Source organism: Pleurodeles waltl, chromosome 1_1, assembly GCF_031143425.1.
Source record: "Pleurodeles waltl isolate 20211129_DDA chromosome 1_1, aPleWal1.hap1.20221129, whole genome shotgun sequence".
NCBI classification, from domain to species: Eukaryota; Metazoa; Chordata; class Amphibia; order Caudata; family Salamandridae; genus Pleurodeles; species Pleurodeles waltl.
Genome location: NC_090436.1, coordinates 531,199,983 through 531,226,253, shown reverse-complemented (window position 1 = coordinate 531,226,253; position 26,271 = coordinate 531,199,983). Strand labels below are relative to the sequence as shown.

General features: G+C 47.0%; 1 protein-coding gene across 3 annotated transcripts in view; it reads right to left on the bottom strand.

The window, feature by feature from the left end:
- The window catches only part of RFESD (Rieske Fe-S domain containing), a 36,983-nt gene extending 21,887 nt beyond the window's left edge, over positions 1–15,096 (bottom strand). The window contains exon 1 of one of the 3 annotated variants that reach the window (XM_069225653.1): positions 15,058–15,096. The gene's annotated coding sequence lies outside the window, so the exon portion shown is untranslated. The other 2 variants (XM_069225641.1, XM_069225658.1) reach the window with 2 other exon arrangements.
- Between the last annotated feature and the right edge of the window lie 11,175 nt (positions 15,097–26,271).

Here is a 26,271-nt window from a genome sequence, read left to right as displayed (position 1 = left end):
CTGTTTTGCTCTGATTGGCCAGGCTGCCTTGATGAGGTGTGAAGTGGCCTGGCTTCACACAAAGAGATGTGCCTGGGGGAGGAGATCTCCCCTCAGCAGGTGGGGAACAGGAAAAGGGGGGGAGGGCTTCCAACCTGGTCTTCAAAGGCAGGGAAGGTCATTTGGAGTAACCCAGCAACACCCTCACATCCTGCAAAAACAGACAATTAGGTGCCCCCTTGATTAGAGAAGAGGGGTGTGTTTAGGATTTTTAGCCACACCAGTGGGTGGGCTCAGCCAGATGTAACCTTCAAAAATCACTTTCAGCTATGATGGATTTTTGAGGATTGTTGCTCCCTGGGATTGATTTTTGCCACACTTCCCAGGAAGTGGTCATCACAGGGGGAAAAGGACCCTGCCCCTGAATGGAGAACCAGGACCCCCCTGTTTTTCACCCAGGAGCAAGGATAAAACTGTCAGACCTGCACCCACACCTCAGTTCCCTACCAGATCCCTATCAGATTCCAACAAGGAAGAACTACAGAAGAAGAAGAAGAAGGACTGCCCTGCTGGACCCCTGACCTGCACCTGGACACTGCACTCTGTAGGACTGCACCAGCTGCACACTTGGGCTTCACCACCAGAAGGACTTTGTCTGGCTTCAACTGGTGTAAGGAGGGACTCCCTGTTTGCTACAGCTGAAAAATTGCTAACCAGAGTCCCCTGCACCAACTCCTGAAGAAACTGACCAGAGGACCACTGTCCAGTGGCCAAAAAAGAGTTTGCACCAGGTGCATTCTTGAAGTTGTAGTCCGCAACCTCAAGGAGCATCTCAGAGCTTCTGGAACATTGGGGTGAGCTGTGGACCTCAAAATAACCTCAAAAGAACATCTGGAAGAAGATCCAGAAGTTTGGAGAACTTTTGGAAAAAAGCTCCCTAAACGGACCGACCCCCATGGCAACTCTAGCTGGCCTGCCTCAACCACGACCTAGCCTGACTTGCAGGTTCATCCCGGTGAAGAAAATCTCTAAAAAATTGACTAGGGGCCAGATGTAGCAATTTCCGATTTTGCGAATCGGAACTTGCGAGTCGGTGCGACTCTCAATTTCTGATTCGCAAAATCGGATGCAGTACGGTGTCTCAGACACCGACTGCGAGACGCTATGGGGTCGCAAAGACCCACCTCATTAATATTAATGAGATGGGTCGCATTTTGCGACCCCATGGCGAGTCCCTGCACTCACAGGGATGGTGGCCTGCTGAAGTCAGCAGAACTCCATGTCTGTGACTGCTTTTTAAATAAAGCTGTTTTTTTATTTTTATTTTGCAGCCCGTTTTCCTTAAAGGAAAACGAGTTGCAAAATTAAAAAAAATAACGAAACCTTTTGGTTTCGGTTTGTCAGAGTAGGCAGTGGTCCATTGGACCACTGCCTGCTCTGAAAAACCCTTATTGGCAACATTCACGAAGGGGAAGGGGTCCCATAGGGACCCCTTCCCTTTTGCGAATGGGTCCCATAGGGACCCCTTCCCTTTTGCGAATGGGTTACCACCAGTGTGACATTGGTGGTAACTACGAATTGCTTTGCGACCGCATTCCTGGTCACAAAGCAATTTAGCATAGCGACGCAAGTCGCCAATAGGAAGGGAACACCCCTTCCTATTTGCGGGGCGCATTCACAATTTGCGAGTCGGTACTGACTCGCAAATTGTGAATGTGCATCGCAAAAGGCATTTTGCATGGTGCAAACTGCGATTTTCGCAGTTTGCACCATGCAAAATGCCTTCTACATCTGGCCCTAGGTCCGAATGTAGGAAATTAACCGGGACCTCCCAGGCAGTGTATTCGAAAAGAGCTCCAAGGACGTCGGATCAAGATTCAGTTTGCCCCGGTCGAAGAATTTTCACCTCGAAAAAATTACTACGTCCGAAGGTAAAAATCTCCACGAGGGCTCCCGCGACACGTATCCGGGGAAGAGTTCCAGGAGGTCAGATTGGACTGGCGACTTGGTCCCGGAAAAGAAAATCTCCAGAAAAATGACTAAGTCCAAAGGCAAACTTTTGACCGAGGCCTCCCGCGGGCTGTAGCCGAGCCGGGCTCCATAGCGGTCGGCATTAAACTTTGACTTTGTCCCAGTCGAGGTGCGACCAGATGACCAGATTGGTGCTTTTTGTTTCTATGCACTAGAAAGCATTAAGTCTTTAAAAATTCATATCTCTGGTTTCCCTTATCCAATTTTATTTCTTTTGGTGTAATTTTAAAGATGAAAATATAATCAATGTTTATAAATTGGTGTTGGATTTTTATTGTGTTTTGTGTTTTACTTATTTACTGTTGTGTGATTTTTAAATGCTTTACACATATGTCTCCTAAGTTAAGCCTTGTTGCTCGTTGCCAAGCTACCAAGGGTTGAGCTGGGTTTAATTTACTGAGACCTAACTGGACCTAGGTGGAGGTTAATGGCCTATTGCTAAGTGTAGGTACTTACCTGCCCTTACCAATAACCCATTTTCCAACAGGCACCCTTTATCGGAGCCCCTATGAAAGAGATGAAGGATTGACACCTACTTCCCACCCTTGAAAGTCTAGCACCAGCAGCATCCCAAAATTCATTAATTTGCACATCACACATCATTCAATAGAGTATTTCGGTTAAATTACTTTTTAATACCTAAATCTTTTTAACAACTACTAAAATACTCCAGCTTAGTTTTTCAGCTCATGCAACTACTATGCTGCAAAAAGTGTGTGGCAGCAAGAAACCTCAGTTCAGAGGCCATTTGCATAAAACCTTCCTTACAGCTATCTTTTGAAACACAATACACCAATTTATACTGCAATTCTTAACAGAGAATGATTATTATGCAGATACAAAGCCATGGCTGGCACCTCCCGGTCTACTAGAGCTAAATGTGCATGTGAAAAAAAGATAGGTCTCTGTCTTGCAGGCTATACAGACCAAAGAACTACATCCAAAACCTCTGCATCATATATAAAGCCCAAGTGTCTGATGACACCTCGAGCCACTTACTTCCGCACATCAGAGTACTCCAGCCTACACTGAGAAAGAAAGAAGCAAGAAAGCTCACTTACGTTATTTGTGAGTCCTATGCTGCTGCCCTCTGTTGAAGCATCATCTTGTCTTCACTCAGAAGAAAAACATCGGATCTTCTCTCCTGCCAACTCCCTCTCCTAATGCGTTGGCTTCCTTGGCAGCCATAGATCTTCTCACAGATGAGTGAGAGCCCCAGATGCCCAACTCCTCCAAAACACTTGAAGAGTAAAACCCTTTTGAGGGAGGACTGGGCCTTTTCCAGCACTGTGAATGTGTGTAAAAATCTGCCCAGTGTCACCAAAGAGGAACCCGAAAGGTTCTGGTCCTGGCTCCAAAGTGGCAAATTACTCCAACTCTGGGTCTGTGCTCTGCCAAGAGAGCACCGTTCCCACTGCCTAAAAGGCACATGGTTCATTTCTCCCAAGCAGGAGAATCCCAGGATCAACAGTCTTTCCAGTCTCGTTCATCTCCTCAGTCAGTTGCATAATTTTTATCTGGGGCTGTCACAAGTCTAATAGTTTGGCATGCATGCCAGGACTTGCCAGAACCCATTTTGGAGTCCTTAGAGTGCATGCCCAACAAAGTCACAACTTTAGTGTCTAGTTTAGGTTTAACAGTGACTTTGTCATAAACTGAAGGGCATTGGCGCTCCATCCTCAAGTGGTTCCTGACTTCCCTGATTATTGAACAATGCAAACTGGCATTGACTCAGTACACACCTTGGGTGTTGTCACCTGTTCACACGATTGGGAATGTCATATACTTTTGGAGCGGGCATGCTAAAGGCTAAATCTCCAATATGGTGGGAGCAATTAAAAGAATTTGGGAGCTTGGGGGGGGGCTGCTTCACCTTTGTGCCAAGGAATACCAATCTCTCATTCTTTTGGTCCCTTAGTTCAAGTCTCTGGATGCATCAGAAGAGTGACCTCCACTAACCAGAGTATGTGGCCTTACTGTTTTTGTCAGAAGCTGAAGAGGCCAGGGGTGGAGGGGAGCCACTTGGTCTTATCTGTTCCTCTGAGGAATCCAGGAGTTCGCTAGCCCAGTCCGTCAATACACTGCAGAACTTCACAAAAGATTTTGCCTTTTATTCAGGCTCCTGGGTCTCTTGGACTGCAATTGGGGAGTTGTCTACACCCACAATATGTGCAAGAAACAAATATAATTGGACTCTGTGGACCAGGAAAGCCTGCTATCTCTTCATGGCAGCCTCTACTGTACAAATTTGCACACAGCATATTTTATAAGGGCAAACACAAGGGCCAGCAGCTGATGTTTTCAGATTACTATCACAGCTCCCACCAGCTGCTCGTGTCAGTAAATATTCTGCTTAAACTTAAGGGTGCCAGAAACAGCAGGTGTTAAATCCAAGAGCACCTTGAAGGCCCTACAAGGCTTAAATGTAAGTGACACTAACCTATTTACAGAGAAGAAACCAATTTCCAGCAATCTGCGCCCTCTTCTGAAATAAGGCCCATAACAGATTAGATTCCTGATGAAAAGGACTGCGAGATCAACCTGCCAAAGCATCAAAGCCCTGATCTGATGAGAGACAGTAGCACTGATTGTAGGAGATGGCTCTATCACAGCGACATCTGAGCATCTGTGGGGTCAGTGGGTGAGATCAGCCAGAGGAAAGGAGGGACACCAGCAGAAAAGTGGCAGGAGGGGCACAAGTGAAAGCGACAGTCACTTTGTTTCCCATGGAAGGCTCATCCCTTACTATTCCCCCTCCCCGCTTGCAGAGAAGCTTCTACATGGCACGGGATGGTTGAAGTTGCTGGGGTGCAGAAGCACAGGAGTTGCTTGAAGCTACAATGTAGATGCAAGCTATCTGAGCCATCTTTGGGACATGCAACAAAAACAGGGTAGGTGAACTGAGAACAGATTGCAGGCCTTGGCAGGGGACCCTGGACCACAATGCTTCCTGACAATACTATATATAGCTATTCCCAAATGTTGTGCCACCCACTGTGGTTGCAGGGACTACTCATAAAATCCAAGTGGCCTGCATTAACCAACAAGTGCACAAGAAAGCACAGGTTCCTTACCAAAGCACAATACTCCACTTGTGAATTGTGTTGCAGATATCGTAAAGTATTACTGGAATCCAGTTCACAACACTTTTACAGTAATATAAACTCTTCACTTAGGCACCAGTGACCTCTGACAATACCAGATCTGACATTTTGAGGTAACAAGACCAAAATATGCTAACAGTCTACAGAATCTGGTACACAGTATTGCATGCACTTTAAATAGGGATTTTATCAACTGAAACAGCAATGGCAAAACGAGAAGCCAAAAGCAGCAAAAGGACAGGACACTCACCACAACACTTGCAATCGTAAAATCCCACTGGTTACAAGAGTCTATCCTTTGCTGCCACTGACAATCAGTCAAAGGGAGACATAAAATACTAGATAAACGTGATGAAATTCTGGCAGAGGTCAGACACAAAAGTAGTGATGGAGAACAAAGCTGAATCAGTAGCATTTGAACTGAATATCGTGAAAGATAACCAAATACAATCTAATTTAAAAAAGCCAATGGGATGGAGGATGTGCTACAGAGTCTGTGAAAGGAGACAACAAATGTTAGAAAGGAGATAAACAATTTGGCTGAAATAAAAAGGGATACTGACTTTACCTGAACAAACTGAGGAATCAAGCAAATGCTATCTAGAAAGATGTTTAAGCAAAGATGCTGCACCCAAAGACCTCTCAAAAATTCATGTCAACTAAACACACCCAGAGCTTCCACAGGTTCGGCAGTCAGACCAGGGGTGGCTTACCAACTGAATACTAGAGACGGACATCTGATACTGCAAAGAGCAAGACCACATACTTCTATGTCAGTAGAAAGCCACAAAATGGTAATATTTCCAGCTTGCACAATAGCCATTCAAAACCAAAGGAACTCATTTTAAACACTGAAACACAAACGAAGGGATCTGTGGCTGCAATCCATGCCATGATTTACGCCTCTAAATGTCAGACCTGCCAAAAAGGCTACTGGAAGAAACTGGGTTACTGATTGAGCGGGGTGAAACCCTACTGAAGCAGCCACCATATTTCTGGTCAGGTTGAAGTCACAAGCAACCCCAAATTAACCTGAGCTTAAACTCCCGGTAGCTTGGCACAAACCAGTCAAACTTAACTTGGAGGAAATGTGCAAAGCATTTATGCAGCACTTCAAACAGTAGTAAAGTGAAAACACAACACAAGAGAAATTCCACACCAACTTACAAAAACAGGATAAAATGTAATATGTTATTTGAGACCAACACAACAACAATCTAATCAGTAGAACAAGACATATGGAATTTCAAAGATTTCAGGTAAGTAAAACGCCTAAAAGCACATCTGATTGTGCAAGACTAGGTAAAATTCACAAGTTCGGGCTGACCGTGATGGAGCAAGGGCGGGATCCAGGGCCAGGGTTAGTCCAGCTGAAAGAGTGACCTTCAAGAGTCCGGCACAAAAACTTCTGGGGACCGCGATGAGCAGGGAAAGTATTGTGGGCAGTCATCACTGTAGCACAAAGATCCGTCGGGTGTTGCAGATGGCTGTTGCTGGAGATTTGCGCTGGCAGCACTGTGGGCTGTCAATGCTGTGGTGCGAAGTGTAGATCTCTCAATGACGAGCATCACGTTGGTGGGCAGCACAGGTGGCAAGATCTAGGCACGAACAGGCCTGTTTGCAGTCCTAAGAGTCAAAAATGTCAGGATTTCTCTTTTTCTTGGAGAGGGAGTTCAACTGATGCTATACCAAGGGTCCAGGACCTGAGGGGCACCTCTTGGTGATTAGGAACTCACTTCAGCAGAGGCCAGCATGACTCAGACAGGACCAGTTGCCAGGTCAGCAGGGCGGATGCAAGAAGGCTCTGGAGCTTGTGATGTCCCTGTAGCTCAGAAAAGGTCAGTCAACTGATCCTTGGAGTCACTTCAACCTTCGATGAAAGGTGCAGGTCCTCAGCAAGCGGGGCAGCAGGTTGGCAGCTCTTTTCGCAGCAGAGCAGTCCTTCCGTAGTATTCACAGGTCCAGAGGTGTACTGAAGAGCTTGCTCTGAGGTCACAATATTTATACTTGGTGCAAGCTTTGAAGTAGGATAAGATTCCAGAGATTTCTACCCCCAGAGGTGTTTGGAATTTCCTGGCTCCAGCTTGTCATACTCTTTGAGTGTGCTCAGGCAGAGGCTTTGTGATGTGCAAGTGTGGTAGGTGACAGATCCTGCCCACCCCCATCAAGTCAGAGATGGCCATTCTGCCCACACCTATTCTCCCATGTGTCTCACTGTCTGCGAGGACCAGACAAAGACCAACTGCAAAATACACCTAGTCAGGTGGCCCAGGACAAAGGCTAAAGGCACCAAATAGATAGAACAAGAAAAAACCTAATTTCTAAAAGGGACTTAAAATCCACCTTTACCATTAAAGAGAGTATTAAATTACAATTCTTTAGACACCTAACTCAACATTACTACTTGCTCCCCATGGAACATTATCACTTACCCAATCTAATAAGGTAACCCAATGTTATTCAATGGGAAAGACAGGCCTTGCAGTAGTGAAAAACAAAACAAATTTAAGAGTTTTTCACGACCCGGACATGTAAAAGTTAAAAATAGATGTCCAACATTTTAAATACACTGTACCCTGCACTATGGGCTGTTTAGGTCCTACCCTAGAGGTGACATATTTATTAAAAAAGGAAGGCCTGCCAAAAGGTTTATTTTGCCAGGTAAAAATGGCAGTTTAAAACTGTTCACACTGGCTGCAATGGCAGACATCAGGCACATTTAAAAGGGCTACTTAAGTGGATAGCACAATTGGTGCTGCAGACTCACTAGTAGCATTTAATGCACAGGGGTTCAATAATTATTTTTTATATTTATTAAAAGTCCAACTCAATGGTGAAGGCCGACTTAATAAATATTAGGAAGAAGCAACTTTTAGAAAGTTAGCTTTTCCCTGCCTAAAACTCCTAAAGGCTAATTTACCTTGATCTTCCAACTGTCACCCAGCTGCTGAATGGCCTGGACTGAAATGGGACACTACTCCTAGAGCAGAGACAACGAGAAGGTGTTTCTTTTCTTTTGGCTGAATGACCATTTAGGCTGAGCCCAAAACTTAATTTACTTCATAGGAGCCTCCACTGTCACAGGCAGATGCCAGGTGACATATAGAATGACTTTTACTTGTGTTCCCCCAGTCAGGAGACACCAGTCCTAGCAGCAGTGGAGCAGTCTCCAGAACTGGTTTGGAGTGACCACAGAGGGGATGCTCATTCCTCTGCCCACACAGACATGTGGGCACACAAGCTCTGCATAAGGGTAAAAGGGTTTCACCACCTTGGATTTACACAGGGAGGGGTTCTTTAGAATTGCTGGCAGTAAGGTAGGAAGACAGAAACTACTGTAAAAGTAGGTAGGGTTTCCCCTGGGAACATTTACGTGATTGGTTAGGTAGGAGTCAGGAGTTACCTCCCTGCCCGCAAGCTAGTGCCAGACATATATGAGGCATCCCCTGTTAACACCTGGAGAACATGTTCTGGATTTTAGGAAGAACAGAATATTGGACCTGCTGGCTCTGACCTCACAAGAGTCTTGAACGAATGGACCTGCTCCCTCTTGTACCAAGGACAAGGAATTTGACTGAAAGGGTCATAGGCTGACCCCCTGTTCAAGCTATTTGGATCCAATTAGCTACAAGAGTCCTTTCATGCAACTGTCCAGTTCCATCTGGACCTATCCTGGACCCTGCTGGAGTGAATCCTGACCTCTCCCCACCTCAAACCCCTCAAGTATTGCTCCCGAGGTCCTGAACTCTTGGCCATGTCTACCTGGACTTATCCTATCAAGACTGAGAACCTAAGACTTTGAAATGTTTTCAACTTCAAGACTTCCATAAGACCGGGACAAACCTGTCAAGCCACTCCGACCAAGGTATGTTGGCAATGGGCTGGAGAATCAGGTTTCGCCCGCTCTGAGAATCTCTGCAGCAGAAAATCTGACTCAGTTGAATCTTGTAGAAAAGGTATGTGTTCTTATGGTGCCCTCTTCGGCATAGCCTGCCGCCTCACTGGAGGACTCTGAGCTCCAAAAAAATCAACTAACCGCTAACATAGAAATCTTGACCCAGCGCAGGCACCAAAGGTATTCAACTGGTGAGGGAACTTCTCTGGGTGCAAAACTTTAATTTCTTCCCAACCAAAAAAAAAAAAGTTCACCTGGACTGTGTCCACCCGCTACCTTACCTCATGGGCTCTTTGGCTACCAACCCCTGCTGAAGATTTTGGACATCAGTTTTGGACACTAAGGCCCCATTTGGATCTTGGTGGGGTCACTGCTAATCCGCAGTGGCTGCAGACCTGAAAAGACCGTCAAGTCAACAGTGTTCCGCCCACTGCATTTAGATCTATTGCGGCTGAGCACAAGACCGCCACAATGGAGTGCTCTTCCTAGCTGTCAGGCTGGCAGATTCCTACCAACCCCATATAGAAGTCATAGTCTTTCAGGTGGTATACTGGTGGAGGATTGCTTACAGACGGAGATAGTCGCTGGATTCAATGGACATCAAACAGTGGCACTGCCAATGGAATAGAGTTAAGTCTCACACACACTGTACCTTAGCCATATGTGTCCCCCTGCACTACAAAGCACACAACGTACACTTATATCCAGTGCCATTCTACCACAACACGAACATGCCTGGAAACACACACATTGCCATACATTCATGACACAACACGTGCACTGTTGACACTGCACCCACACACAACACAACCATCAACTACACACTCATCTACACAAACACAACTACACATGTCACAACGACAGCCACACAACACCCACCTGAATGTTAAACACAGCAACACAACATATACTACATCGAACCCACATGCAAGTGGCACACATACAAACACAACACCCACTCCAACTTCCTCCGCCTCAACCAGTCAATCGCATTGCACACACATACCGACTCACATACACAACATTACAGGTACAGGTCCCCTTGAAATGTGCACATATGGACTTAGGCAACGGGTTTAAATGTAACATCTCTGTGGTGCCAGCATTCATTTGGCAATGAATACTGCCACTTCAATGACAGTTGTGTATGTGTGTGATATGTGTCTTGTACCAGTGTGTCACCACCCAAGTCCCACACAAATGTTTTCCCAACATATGCATGTCACAGTAATTCAACAAAAATACTGTGACATGTATATGACAGCAGTGGTCCTGTGTCCATATGCGGGGACCACACAACCTACACAGCCAAAGTGGGTTACCTACCTGTCAGTCTGGCAACAGGTGGGAGGGGTGTTCCAGAGGCAGTAGCAACTGAAGGTGTTGTCCAGTCGCAAACAGAAGTGTAATGGGGAAAAAAAGGTATGATTTACCTAATTTCTCACCCAATCCACCAACTCTTCGATTCTTAGCGAATTAGGCAGAACTCAGGCACTTTCACCTACGCTTCCACCAACATCTAAATCAGGCCGGGCAGATCGCGAAGGAGGCGGGTTGGTTTTCTGTAGATCTGAATCAGCTTTAAGACTGAAGGTAAAACATCCTACGGGGTGAATCTGGTTGCTGTATCCGACCTGCCTTCCATCGAGGTCAGCCTCAAATCAAGCCAAGGGCCGAGTCTACCTCGACCAGTTGACCACAGCTAGTGCTTAAGTCTTTTGGTGCCATTTTTATTTAAAACGTTGAAAAAACATATCTCCGATTCCCTTAATTGGATTATTTTACTTTTATTCAATAAAATGTACACTAGTTTTCAAATTTGGTTTGGGATTTTTATCATAATGTGTTGACTTAATTAATGTTTTGGTTCTGCATACTTCACACATTGCCCTATGTAAAGACTGCCTGCTCTGTACCATAACAACTGGGGCGTTGTGTTCAGGTTGATTTCAGTGCTATTGAGGATTCCACCTAAAACGTATTGTGATTATTTCTCAAGGTGTGTAGTCACCCCCCCCCCTTGACGGAAAACCTTACTTCTTACAAAATCCTTTTCTGATAGTGTGCTCCAAAGACATGGAATAAGAGTTTGACATGCTCAACTAGAGGTATCTGCTTACAGTCTTAAAAGTATTTGGTATGGGGATTGTATCCTTGCTTGGATCAAGCTATTAAGCACAGAACCCAATGCTCGAGTATTAAGACTGCAGTTCATACCGGAGTCCCGGAGCATCAAAACGGGCACAGACAAGGATGCCCCTTGTTATCTCTACTTTAACCATGGAACCACTGGTGAGCATAATGAGGTGCAAATGTGACAGCAGAGGCATTAAAGTAACTGAAGTGAGATGCATGATGATATTATATTACGGTCTATAATGGCGTACAACAGAACATTAGCAACACATTGTCGCTACAGGTTTTCTGAGACAAAGCTTGTATTAATACAGTAAGGACCAAATAGTGCGCAACTACTCAACAAGACCTTGAAATGGGAGACAAATAGATTTAGCAGTCTAGGCAATCAAACATATCATAGAGAAGAAAATGTGATAGCTGGCAATACAAGAACTGTGATCTCGGTCTTGTGGCACTGTGTGTCTTTTTTGCAGAAATTATCACGGAAAATTAAGGGCAGGATTACTTTTCCGAGACAGTGATATTGTTGCCTTACAACTATGTCAACATGCCTATGATACCGGGGTTTACCCTAATTAAAGAGCTGAATGATTTATTACTTGAATGGATATAGAGCTCTGACAGCAGTAGAGTTGTACTTTAAATTCTCTGACCCTCAGCAAAGGAATGAGGTCTGCAGGTGCTGTATTTCGACTTCTATTACCTAGTGACCCAACTTCTCAGTAGTAGTCCCCAGATACTAGCTCTTTGGTAATTGGATTTTGTAATGAGTCAATGGCAGACACTATGGGAAGACAGAGGGTACAGCTTAGCAAAATGCCCAATCTGTCAGTATATACCCTAACATTTCCACAACATGCCCTAGAAGTAAAAATGCAGATTTCGTGCATGTGATACAGAACTTCCCAAGTACCAGAAAATACATGGTGGCAATTAGTACAGATATATATGAATTGCCACAAAAAAGAATGTAAAACATCAAATAAATCTACTGAAACCAGAGTTGTTCTTATTGAGCTTGATGCTGAGATAAAAAAAGACTAAAAGTAAATGTACTGATCTGACCATGATGCTAGCTAAGGGCTTATTGTCATTAAACTCGAAATCACTCAAAGCTCCCCCATCACTTGCTGTCACAAATATGTATTAAAAAAGGCAGAAATCAAATACACCATACCTTACACAGGAAAACAAAGATGGGGCAGCAGTAACACTGACGGCGAACTCATGTACAAGCTTCTTTTGAATACAATTCTTTATGTAATATTCAAGGTTTTCTGCCATAAAAGACCCCCTAAACACAAGTTAATAGCAGAGGAAAAACAAAGTGCTTTTCACTGTATCCACCGGGTGTGACTGCTCATAGTAGCCCCGCACGGGAAGAGAAAACACCCAGCTAGACAATAACTAAGCAAGCACTACTCCATGGACCAACTCTGTCAGCACCCCACGACTTCACTACAAGAAAAAAGCTATGCTAAAGCAAGGCGTGGAAGTAGGTGAGAAATAACCTTGCGCCCAAATCGGCTTCCACTCACCAGCTGCATGGACAAGCCTTCGTAACATGCACTTCAGCCTACATAAGTCCCCGCCTGACCACTGAAATGGTCTAAGACAAGCATTGACGGTTGCTTAATGTACGACCTCCTGTCCCCAACGTAACAACTGCACCCTGGCTGGACAGCAGGACATACCAGAACAGAATCCTATCCACCAACAAGGTCTACAAATGGGCATGAGGTGTATATTGAAACAAGAAGCATCTGCACCCTCTGCAATGGGTAAACACAATGAAGTCCAGGGAACAGCAATGGCTAGATTATGAAACAGTATTAAACACCACCTAAAATAAGGACACGAAGATTACTTATCTAGGCTGCAACATACGAAGAGGATGTTGTGAGGATGTGAAACCTCTTCATCGCTCTGTTATGATGGCTGTTTGGTTTTAACCTTGTGACCAGAAGTATCATTCTTTGATTTGATGGGTACTGAGGTTTTTGTACTAGTTGCTGTAACTAGTAAGGAAGGTTAAAAACATTATCAGAGTACTACAGAATTAAAGCCATTGTTGTTAGTAATTAATCTCACTGTTAGTGGTTCATTTTGTACCCATTCACCATGAGCATATATAATTTAAGGTTGTTAAGAATTCTTTATGCGCCTCCTTCATGTAATAGGCAAATTGAAACTTAGTGCTATCTTATGGTGCTTCAAACCTGACTAGAGATGGCTCACATGTTACCAGTAAAATGTGATACCCAGTACAGTAAAAAGTTATCACTATTATACCAGAAGAAAAAAAATCAGAAAAGCCAAAATTACTTGAAGGACAAGGACAACAGAAGGACCGGGACAAGTGGGGCTAAGCCATGGGGCCCGGCATCAAGAGAACCAACAGAGGACCAGAAGCAGCGAAAGCAGGAGGAACAGAACCAAAAAAAAAAAAAAACACCATCAACAGGCAGCTCAAAACCAGGACGACCTGGGAGATCAGAACAGTGGAAACCAGGGGAGTCAGAAGAAGAAGGACCCAAGGACATGTAGGCACAGGAGCAAGACTAGGACCAAAACAAGGAGAACCACAACTAACAAGATCATGGACAGGAGACCCTGGAGATGAGTGAGGAAGAGGAACGTGGGAAGAAGGAAGGGGGCAAGAGTTTAAGGGATCAAGACCCATTGGAACAGGACCAAAAGGATAAAGTTCGGGACCTAAAGGAAAAGAACCAGCGGGGGGCAGAAGCAGAGGTGCCAAAAGGACTCTGGTACAGGGAGGGCAGGGAGGGGCACCAGAAGTAAATGCAAAAGGGGTGAGAGGCCCTGGGGAAAAGGGAACTGAGCAGGATGAACATTTGTGGAGGACAGGACCAGGAGAATTAGGATGACCAGGACAAGAAACGGGAGGAGCACAAGAACCAGTTTGCAGGGGAAGACCTGTAAAGGAGCAAGCCAACGTGATTCTAGAGCACATATACAAGGTCATACCTTGAATGCAGAGGCCATGCCGCTTTCTGTTACTTTTCTTCGGCCGAAATCCCTTTGGAGCCCCACCGCCCCGCCATTTTTCAGCCCAATTACAGCACTCAACCACTTCAGCTATCTTAAAAAGCACTACGTAAGTAATTAACCAGATCAGTGGTACTGTCATATTTATTTTCCTTGGCGGCAATCTTCTTGGTGGCAGATTTGGTAAAAATATATAAAATAATTAAAAAAAATGTATGTAAAGGTGTCAGGGTGTAAATAATCGACCCAACACGATACGCGGTAAGGTAGCTTTATTCAATATCAGCGCCCCAAACATCGGCTGCCAAACGCGGCTCCAACTGTCCTTGTTGCCGGCGCGTTACCATGGTAAATGGTAAAATCATTTACCACTGAACACCACAATGTACAAGCTGACCGTTGTAACACCCCCAACACAAACACTTTTCTGCCGCCCAATTTAAGAGAGTCCACAATAAACATTTCCCTTTTCCAGCTGTGCAATTTGCTGGCATTGGATTTCACGCAGTGGAAGTTGCTGATAAACCTGTATAGTCAGTTAATGCTACAGCAAGTCTCAGTGTTCCTGAAACGAGAGGGCGAGTGTTGACAACTGGAGTAAGTCACCTGCTCTGCTGCGGCATACGCGATGGCTATGCTTTGTTAGAGACTGTTGGTAACAACCGTTTCTTATACACAAAAATACCAAAATGTCTGTAAGTGTACACAAATAATAACGCGTATCATATGTCAAAAAGGTATGTCAAACTAGACACACAAAACGTTCTAAAGTATGGTTTAAATAGAACCTACTAAGAAAATCAGTCTCAAAGCGGTACTCACCACCAGATCTAAATTACGTGCATTACAAATGTACAGTGAACGCTGCTCATCAAAGTGAAACTAAATAATCAAATCTACCTCTTTACAAGTTTCTCGTCGACAGAACGTCACTCAATATGGCCGCCACTGCAGCCTTACACACTAGAGTGCGCATTTAATAGCTAAGCCCGTCAAGGACCCGGCCATGTTTGATAGGGGTTAATGTATAGTCCTAAACTTGTTTACATATACCCAAGATGGCGTGACCTGAACGTAAACCTTCTAGGTTACTAAATCTTTTGATTGGATGTGATATCATCTGGCAATGAGATGATGTGAAATTAACGAAAAATAAAAATTAATGTTTAACAAAACATTTTCAAAATAGTTGTCCTTCAATAAAAAATATTTGCCAATCCAATGATGAAACAGTTCTACTTTATACAAAGTTAACGTTTTCAAAATTGTTATAGTGCTGAATGAAGTACTCGATGACATCAGAGGAAGTCAAGTGCCTCTAATGGAATGATAACCATGTAGTGAATGTAAAATAAATAACACTAAATCTCACTGATACATAAGAGCTGCAATTTTATTGAACGTAATATAATGAATGCAGGAGGTGCCCAAGCTGAACATGCAGTGTCGATCTCAACACTAACTAGTGCACACTGTTAGGCCCAGTGTCGCCAGATTGGGCGATTTGCCGCACAAATGGGCGATATTTTTCCCATTTGTGCGGGAAAAAAACCCAATTGCGGGAGCCTGATTGTTGGGCTATTTTTAGCCCTGTGTGCGGAAAATTGTTTACGGAGCGGCGGCGCCGGAGATACTGCCCCGGCCAGGCCCCGCCCCGTGAGATAGCGAGTCGTGGACTCGCGGCGCACACACAGCAGCAGGGTGTGCGCCGCGCAGTGTCACACCAGGGGGCCGTCAATTGGTAGCGCTTTCGCACGCTACTAGATTGACGGCCTTCTGCCCCAATGTACATCACAGAGCTCTCAGTGGGGCAGAGGGCCATCAATCTAATAGCGCGTGAAAGCGCTACCAATTGACGGCCCCCTGGTGCGACACTGCGCAGCGCACACACAGCAGCCGCCAGCCGCACAGCGCGCCCCACGGTGTTTAGCTGATGGGGGCAGAGGGCCATCAATCTAGTAGCGCGCGAAAGCGCTACCAATTGATGGCCCTGCCAAGAAGTATTGGCCTGCCCCCGCAGCATTATTTAAAATGCCTGCGTGGATGGGTGCCACGTGGTGAGCGAGGAGCGAGTCAGTCAGTGTGTGGCACACTGTTTACTCACTGGCTGCGCTGCGCACGTGGTGGTGTCCTCTGGTGTGTGGCTCTTCTCTTTTTGGGCCCTGCCGTGAGCCTCAGCCCTCAGCCTGCACAGGTATGGTGCCCCTCCTCCCCCCTGGAAAAGTCTCTTTTGTTGTGCGCTTCAGCCTTGGACCCCAAGGGGCAGCTGCGTAAGACACGGTAAGTGTCCTTCAATTTGTACCTTTGTGACTTGTTGTGAGGAGATGTATTCCTTATTTTTAATATTCAGGGACTAATTGTGGATTGAGAGTGCAGAGGATCTAAAGCATGGCAGGATTGAATAAGAATGAGTGGCACAGCCAGTGCTTAATTTGTAAATAAAAACGTGCCGGTGTCCATAGCTCTCCTCTTAAACATGCAGCTGCTGCAATTAAATGTGCAAACACAGAATACTAGGGCAGTGTAATCCTAAAGCCATGTTGGGCCTCTTTAGTCCATTTTAAGCCATTTCACCTCACTCCTGCAGCTTTCTGCTCTCTCCCTTTCTGGCGCTCTTTTTCATTTTTGCATTCCTCCGTCTTTCCCATATGTGTCTTTTGCTTGCAGTAAATGCTTGAGGCAGGAAAAAAGAGTGCCGTCCCTCAAAAATAAGTGCCAGCGCTCTGCACCGGAAACAACAAGCACAAATTAAGCACTGGGTGAAATCACATGAAGGTTGGTGATGATAAAGAGTTATTGTGTTCATCTCGTAATGCAAGGGGGTTACCAGCTGAGTTGTGCAGTGTGTGCTTTGCAGGGCATTTAAATACAAATAAATCATTCAGTTTGGGTATTACTTAAACCATTTTATCTGAAACCTTTTTGCACGTTTGGTAGCAGTCTGTCTTATACTGCCAGTAATGCAAGTTTAACCTAATGACTTACATTTGCAAAACACACAATTCTCCATTGCAGCAGTGAAGATTTAATTCTGTGGCTTTTTGGTTACAAACAGACCTTTCAGTGCATTAACTAATAAAGGTTTCATAATATACAGTGATTAACTTAACTTTTTTATTTTAAGGCATGAGTTATGTATGTGGCTGCCTGAAACAGAATCTATATATATATTTTTTTAGCCACACGTTTGACTCTGCCCCATTGCATGCAGCATCACTGTTCCCATACTTTTTTTAATGCACTTTGAGCTGTGTGCTCAGCTGATTTATTCATTTATTTCACTCCAGTTGCAGGCAGTGCAAGCACAAATGTGGTCTCATTGGCTGAGCTAGGCGAAATGAGGGTACATGGTCAGTGCACAGCCTCACTGCATGGTTCTGTTCGTGCTCTTAGTGCCTAAATTATTGACATCACTTGTAGTCATGCTCTGCTCAGCGTAGCCATTGCTTGCATTTGACACAAAACACTAGCCTTTACCAATAATTTAAGTTCAAGTTCACAGAGTTTGGGTCACTGTGTTCTGGCCTCTGGTAGCAATTTGCAGAAGGGTGTCTATCGCCTCACACAAACAGCTTTTTTCACCTCAAACAAAGATGTATTTTTCTGCAGGGCCCTGTTGACCTCCACTGTCCAGGGTAGAGGTAGCCCGCTAAAACAAGTGTAGGGGTAGTGCCTGAGTACATCCGAAGGAGGCAGGAAATGAGTGAAATGTTGGTCTGCTGCCCATTTAATGAAAAGTCCAGAAAGTAGAACAGTAGTAGAGCAGACTGCAGATACACACTGGGAATGCTAGATGGCTACTTGCATTTCACCTTTATCTACCATGTGCATCTGAAAGGCAGTGAAAAGAACAAAGGTTGTGCTTTGAATCCATTTGGGGGGTGTTGATTATCATAGGTTAATGACTGAGCTAATGTAGCAAATGTTATCTTTGCATGTTGGGGCTGACATATTTGGATTAACAGGACTTGAACTGTAAAATGCAAAGGGAAAACAGCATTGGGTCTGCTTTCCAGAAACTTGAGTTTGGCATTAAAAGTTGAGTAAGTATGAGGGGTAGTCCATTAAGATGTATAACTTTTTGCTGTTATCGGTGAGTTGTTGCTTTATTATAAAACCAGTTTGAAAGCTAGAGCATACCTCTTATTTAACCTTGAATACGAAGGAGCTGCCATCCGTTGGCTCATTCCTCATTTCAAAACATGACAAATCCAAAGAGTCAATTGTCTGCCCTGAAACCAATCACTTACCCGGCGTGTGTAATGCAATGAATAATCTAGGCACTGTGAGTTTCACATATTTGCTTACATTAGAAATTAGATTTATGCTTTAACATGTTTGCTTCAGCCTACGACTGCATTAGTTCAGTGTTAAAAGTTTGGGCTACTTTTTGGGCTGGGACCGGTTCATTTGGGCTTACTTTGGGCTGGTCGTTCAACAGCTTTGGGCTACAGAAGGCTTTTAAAATCTGGCAACACTGGTTAGGCCGCTGGAAAGTGGGGGCCGCAATGAGTGACACACATACACATGCTGCTAGTTGGTATGGAATGGCTAAAATTGTGCCAATCCCCCATTTATTTATGACCTGCGGAATATCACGCCATAGGAAGCCCCATATGTAAGTCATGTTCACACAATAAGTGCCCATGAGCACTAGACCGGCACACAGTCATTATTACATCCCGCTCCAACTAGATTCAAAACATAATCAAGGCAAACTTTACATACAACATCTTTCAATCTGTGGCTGGGCGCTGGATTGGGTCGAAGGTTATGTTGTTGGGTGCAGAATCAACCAGTCTCTTCTGAGTCCACCAGGTGACCAACTATGGGAGGCTCAGTGTTTACCAGTTCAGCTGCCACAGTCCTCTCTCGCTCCTCCCCAGTATCACGCCCACTACTAGGCTGATCCTTGTGTGCAAAGTCCCAACTTGGCAGGTCGCTGTCAGGCTCCGTGAATGCCACTTTACAAAACCAGGTGATGTTTCTAGTTACTTTCTCACCTCCCCTTTTATCAGTTACCATGGTTCCAGCTACTCCTGCAACTGTCCAGACCCCAGGTTCATATGGGGTGCGGAACTTCTAGTTGGACCTTTTGTCTTTGATGAGTTCTTGGTCGCCAACTCGAAGGTTCTGTGTTGCTGCATTCCTCCTCATACTGGCTTTGTCATTGCCCCTCTTTCTTCTAGCCTGCATTTGTCCGGGGCAGTAGAGAGGTGACTGCCACCGTGAATGAGAAGGGATGGCATTTCGCCTTTCTCCAGCCAACATCAGGGACCAAGGCGACCGCCTTGTGGTGCAATGAGGTGTCCCTCTGAACTCTCAGAAGAATCGTGAAGGCTGAGTTCAGGGTAACTGGCTTCCAGAGTGGTGATTCGCAGCACCTTGTTAAGGGTATGCATGAAGCGCTCAACTTCGCCATTGGCCTAGGGCCACTGAGGTGTAATATTCCAATGCTTTATGACTAAGGCCCTCATTATGAACAGGGCGGGAAAGACCGCACCGCCGGCGGTAACTACTGCCAACAGTCAGGCGGTCTGGGCCGCCAAATAATGAAGCACATGAAAAACAGGCAGCCTGAAAAACACCCACTGCCAGCAGAGGAGTGTCGTCAACAACTGAAGAGGCCGTCCACAGTCCGACGGGAAGGCCCTACCCGCCCAACAAATAATGAAGGCACTAGACCGCCGTCAGTTCCAGGGCGGCAACCACCGCCACGCAAAGCCTGGTGGAAACTAACCAAATAAAAGGAAACACTCACCAGCGGCTCACACAACATGCCGAAGCAGACATGGAGAGAGAGAGTTGCAAATCATGCCAGTGCTGCTCCTTGCCATATACCTCCACGACCGTGACCGCCGACGAAGACGACAACGACGACGGTAAGTAACGCAACCTACTAAACAAGGGAAGAAAGGGTACAGTTACATACCCACCCACTCCACCCACCCCGCAACCCACCCACCACCCCTCACAACATCACAAGCCACACACTCCTGAGCAAGAGGTACTTGCCCGACACAAGACAAGGCAACCTGCCGAAAGTACCCACATGTGCACAATACCCGACACAATGAAACGAGGAACCATGGATCCAGAGTGTGCCAACACCAACACTGGGCACACAAACTTTATTAAAGCTCCAGGAGCAACAGATTGTCCAAATGAGGCCATTGGCCAGTCCATATCAAAAAGGCAGATGGGCCCAAATGGCCCGAACTTGACTCCCACATGTGCACATGGTACTCCACCATAAAGGGGCATCAATGTGGCAGCCAGGCACCTCAGGGAACAGGGTCAGGGGGTGGCGGGTGGGGACTTAAGTCTGCGAGGGGGGGCTTGGGCTTACGTTTGGGAGGTGGAGGGGGTTTGGGTTCAGCCTTGGAAGGTTTGGGGAGCGGGCTTGGACCGGGGGCGGCAGATGGTCCTGGGCCAGCACAGGGCCTCTTACTCAAAGGGGAAGGTGCACGGGAATGGGAAGGGTGGACTGGGGCGGACTTGGATGTGGGAGGAGTGGACAGGGCAAGGAGGTATGCACGTTTAGGGACGAGACTGGGTGGGCCAGTGGGTTCAAAAAGGTCTACACAGGATAGGAAAAGTTTCTTAGGGGCAGTCGGGGTGGACCTGAAGGAAGGTGTGGGAGTGGAGGTAGAGAGAGTGGTCGTAACAGGTGTAGGTGTGCATGACGTGGATGCAGGTGACTGTACAGTATGCTGAGGTGTGGTGGATGTGTGTTGGGTGAGTGTCTGGGAACATCTGAGTGTAATGGGAGGAGGGGGGGCGGACACAGTGGGACAAGAAAGGCTGCCAGTGTAAATGGATGTTTTCTGGGTGTCTGCAAGTTTGGCGAGTGTGCTGCAAGTGGTACTGAGAGTTGTGGTGAGTGCAGGTGTGGTGTCTAGGGTGCATGACTGGATGTCTGATGTTGTGGTGACTGCAAGAATTGGGTCAGAAACAGTGAATGAACGTGCAGTGACTGTGAGTGTGCATGTAGAAGTGACAGACAGGGAGACGGGAAAGGTGGACACACTGGAGGAAGTAGATGTTGTTGTGTGTGCCTTCGTATGTTGGCTGTGTGTATGCCTGTGGTGGGAAGTGTGGTGCCTGTGTTTCTCTGTGTGCTTCTTGTGTGTTGAGGTGTGAGCATGGCTGTCTGAACGTGTGCTTGGGATGGGTGAAGGGAGTGGGGTGCTGGAAGGGGTAGAGTTGGGTTGGAGGGGGAATGGAAAGACAGGGACACTGGCTGCTGTCAAAGAGGAGGCCAGAGCCTGAAAAGATCTCTGTTGGCCAGACATGGCACCGTGAATGCCTTCCAGGTATGCATTGCACTGCTGCATCTGGGATGTTAGCCTCTGGATGGTATTCACAATGGTTGTCTGCCCTACAGAGAAGGTCCTCAGGAGGTCAATAGCCTCTTCCGTGAGGGCAGCAGGGCTGACTGGGGCAGGTGATGAGCTGCCTGGGACAAAGGAGACGCCCACCCTTCTGGGCGAGTGGGCATGGGCAACTGGGTGGGGCGCAACTGGGAGGGCTGTGATGGTATGGGGGGTGGCAGAAGATGTCAAAGAATGGGTGGGGCAACTAGGGTCCACCACCACCAGGGAGCTCCCATCGGAGAAGGTATCAGTCACTACCTCCAGTGGTAGTTGCCTCCCCCGGGATACTCCCTTCGCCCTCTAACCCACTGGTTCCCTTGGCATTGCTCGACTATGCCTCCTTGGAACCGTGAGCCGCTGGATACCCACTCGCCGGTGCCACTGCTCCCTCACCAGATGATGCTGATGTACACAGACAACAGGGAGACAAAACAGGAGAGACATCTGTAAATAGCTGAATGGATGTACATATCTGGTTCACACATACTCCCACCCAGCAAATATACCAACATGCAGCCTACAGCTATACTCATGTCTATGCCCCTGACTAGTGGCCACAACCCTGGTATACAGCCATCTCCAACATTACAGAAGGACCTGAAGAATTGCAGACCTGCCCCTTATCATCTAACTGCCCATAGGGGCCATTATGCTAAATGACATGAGTCAGAGTCTATGCCACTAGACAGCATACGTAATACAGCACCCTCAGACATCCATCAAGGAGGCATACCATGGTCTTGGTACTCACTCCCTTGTGTCTGCTGTGCATCCTTCAAGCGCCCATCCAAGTCTGGATATGCCACCGCCAGAAAGCGGCGCATTAGGGGGGGTCAGGGCCCGACGGGCACCCTTTCCTCGTTGGAGGACTTCCCCAGCTGGGCCTCGCAGGTCTTCCTCGCCCAGCGCTGCAGGTCCTCCCACTGCTTCCTGCAGTGGGTGCTCCACCGGTTGTAGACCCCCAGGGTCCGCACTTCCCTGGCGATGGTGTGCCAGAGTACCCTCTTCTGATGGGCACTGACCTGTAGTAGACACACAGGAAAGAAACACTGAGGTCAGAAAAAGCACATGTGATACCGCTGGTCACACATCCTCTATGGGACAGACACTTAAGACAGCATTACAGCACCTCACTCACGCAGATTGTCCTGCATTAAACGGCTGTGCAGTTACAAATCGTGCACACATGTTTACAGGCATCCACCACCATCACACACATCCATGCACCCCAATCCGCCTACTCACCTGCACCTCTGGTCAACCATACAGCTTGGCATACAGGGGTAGGACCCCGTCCACCAGCTTGTCCAGCTGCTCTGTGGTGAAGGCCGGGGCCCTTTCCCCTGTGGCTCGTGCCATTTTACAGGACCAGAGTCAGGACTCAGCAGCACACTCAGTGGAGTACTTGCACGCACGGAATCCGGGAGTCAAGTGAAGCTGGGGTGACGAAATAGCGTACGCTCCGCGGCGGTGTGCACCGTCACCGCCGGCAGCGATCATGATAGGCCCATATTCCCCATTGACAACCATGTTAACTAATGAATAGGTGCACGGTGGAGAACACTGCCTTATGCCATTACGACAACCGATAGCGGTATGAGTTCACTTCCACTGCTACATATGTGGATGACAGGACGCTGACATTTTGCGAACAACTACGCAGTTATTATTTGGTCATTGGCCCCATGCTGGCCCTATGGACCCCAGCTCTCAAAAGCATGGCCAAAAGACAATTTACTCACCACAACAGTCCAGATGTATCAGTTAGAATATGTCACTACAGTTCAACATCCTACAATGCTTATGTGTCACCCACTTGATTGACAGCAGTGTTGCATACACAACATGTTGTGCAAATGAATTTGTGTACCTCACATGTGTTTTCCACTCCTCCTAGGTACAGACCCATGTGGCGAGGGAGGGCCCCATCTGTGTACAGACCACTTGTTGATTTGGAGACCATGGTGGAATGTCACATCATTATCAATTACAGACTCACTCGTGCTACTATTCATGAACTTTGTGCATTACTGGATCCAGCACTGAGACCGGCTAATCGGAATCAGCATGTTTTTTCCACTTTTGCAGGCGATTTCGGCTACCCCAACATGCATTGGCTCCTGACACCAGTGAGGAATCCTAGAACTGATGCTGAGAGGAATTACAATGAGGCCCATGGGCGTACTAGGAGGGTGATTGAGCGCACCATAGGTCTCCTGAAGGCTAGATTCCGTTGCCTCCATATCTCTGGGGTACCCTGTGCTATGGCCCTGAGAAGGTGTGTAGAATAATGGTGGCCTGCTGCATGCTGCACAACATGGCTGTGAGGAAATCTATTCCCCTCTTGGAGGAGGAGGGTGCTGTATATCCAGACCAGCTTCCTCTGAGAGGGGATGAGAGTGATGGTAATGATGAAGAGCGGGAAGATGTACACTCCAGGAATTAGCTGATTCAACTATACTTCCAGTAACTAAGAGATACTGTTTGCTGATGTTGTTGTCTGTACTGCATACTGTCGGTCTGACTTATTCTCTATGGGGGTGTGGGTCTGTAGACATTTACACTGTAACAAGGTTTTCAAGTGTCATGTGACATGATGAACAACTAGTTAGACATTTCTGTTTACTCCACACCATGTTGTGCGTGGGGTGCCATTCTTGCAATAAAGGTCTGATTATTGGATTTCAATGGCAAATGCATTCACACTTCGATTTGATTCAACAAAATTACAGAGGGCATTGACATTGGTGTACATGTGTTTTAATAGGTGTCAGGGATGCCATGTTGTTCTTTCCAGTGATGGCAGTGGGCTGATGGTGGATGTCCATACTGGCTACATGGTCTCAGCTATTGGTGGCAGTGGTAATATGTCCATCTGTACCTTGCAGGTTGTTGAGTTGCTATGGGCCGGTGAGGATGGTGGTTCAGTGGCACACATGGGAGACAGTTCGTGTCAGAGTCACTTCTTTGACGGTGCCTTGGTCTTGTGCAGGTGTACCAGTACCATATCTGGGCCTGAGGGACCGTTTAAGTGCCTGTTGTTGGACTGTATGGTTAAGGGTGCTGGTCTCCTGTGTGTCCTTAGATAGTGGCACCAGTCCAGTTGGCTATCCGAAGGCCTCCCAGTGGTGAGGAAGATCACTAGGTAAAAGGATCAAACCTGGCCCATCCTGTCCTGGGTATGGTGGTATGCTCCCAGGACCTCAGAGATCACCTCCTGGGCTGCAGCATCCATCCTTTGGCCTCCCCTGTGGCCACGGATTCCCTCCTACTGGGCCTAGCCCCCTGTGCCTGTGTCCTCTGCACAGGTCTGGCGGTACCACTTGTACTGGGGCCATCGCCATCCTGCCTGTTGGTAGATGGTGACTTTGGCCCTTGTCCGTGTGTTCCACCAGTCTGTGGCATGGATACACTGGTGTGGGGTCGTTTGGCCAGAGCTGATGTTGGTGGCTGGGTTGTAGGGGTGTCAGTGGTTTCCTGGGTGGATCTGCTAAATGGAGACAGTCCAGGGCTGTGTGATGGGCCAGGGTATTCCTCACTGCCCATACTACCCTCACAAGTGTCCTGAATGGTGCCTCTTTCTCCATGTGGGGCGCTGGCACTCCTTGCCCTTTCCGTCAGGGTGGCATGGGTGGTGGTGCCTGTGGGAGGGAATGTACATGTATGTTACATTTACAGAATCGGATGGGGTGCACAGGGCAGGACTATTTTGTGCAGGTTTTCCACTTCTGGGCCATGCAGGGTCCTTTTGTGAGCTTGCCATTGCATTTAGCATGGAATGTGGAGGTGCATTGTGGGTGGTGTAGTGCCATTGTGATTCCTTGCAGGGGTAGGTGGCTGTGCACAGGGGTTGGTGGGTTTATGGGCATGCAGGGTGACTGGATGTAGTGATTGTGGCCTGGGTGGGGTTGTAGTCCTGGTGGTAGTTGGAGGGGTGAGGTGGTGCATACATTACAGGTTGCGGTGGATATGGGTAACTGTAGATGACTTACCCGAGTCCATTCCTCCAGTGAGTCCAGTGAGGCCCTCAGGGTGCAGGATGGCCAGTACCTTTTCCTCCCAGTCAGTGTAGTTGGGGGTGTTGGTGGAGGTCCTCCCCCAGTTTTCTGGACCACAATGTTGTGCCTCGATGCCATGGACCTCACCTTCCTGTGCAGGTCGCTCCATCTCTTGCAGATGTTGTCCCTTGTGCGTGGATGGTTTCCCACTGCGTTGACCTTGTTGACTATTGTCTGCCCTAACTCTATCTTCCTGGCGATGGGTGTGTGCTGGACCTGTGCCCCGAATATTTGTGGCTTGACCTTGAGTATCTCATCCACCATTGTTCTTAGCTCCCTTTCTGTGAAGCGTGGGTGCTTAGGGGGTGCCATGGTGTGTGTTGTGGATGGTATGTTGTGTGAATATTGGTGAGGGTGCTGTTGTATGGTTGGGTGGGTGAGTTGTGTGCTGTTGCATTCAGCGTGTGCTTGTAGTGCTGTCAGTCTGGCTTCTCCTACTGGTGGTACAAAGGATTGTGGGGTGTGTCTGTGCGTGTTTTATAGTGTTGTGGATGTGTGTCAGGTGTGTGGGTTTCAAACTTGCCATTGTGCGCATTTCTTGCTGTTGGGTCCCATTGCTGGCTGTGGCAGTCTGTACCGCCATTGGTCGTTTAGCATCCACTGACCACCGCTGTGATTTGTGCATCATTATTTGGAGGGCGGGGGATTTGTGTGCTTGGAGGTGGCGGGTGGGATGTGCA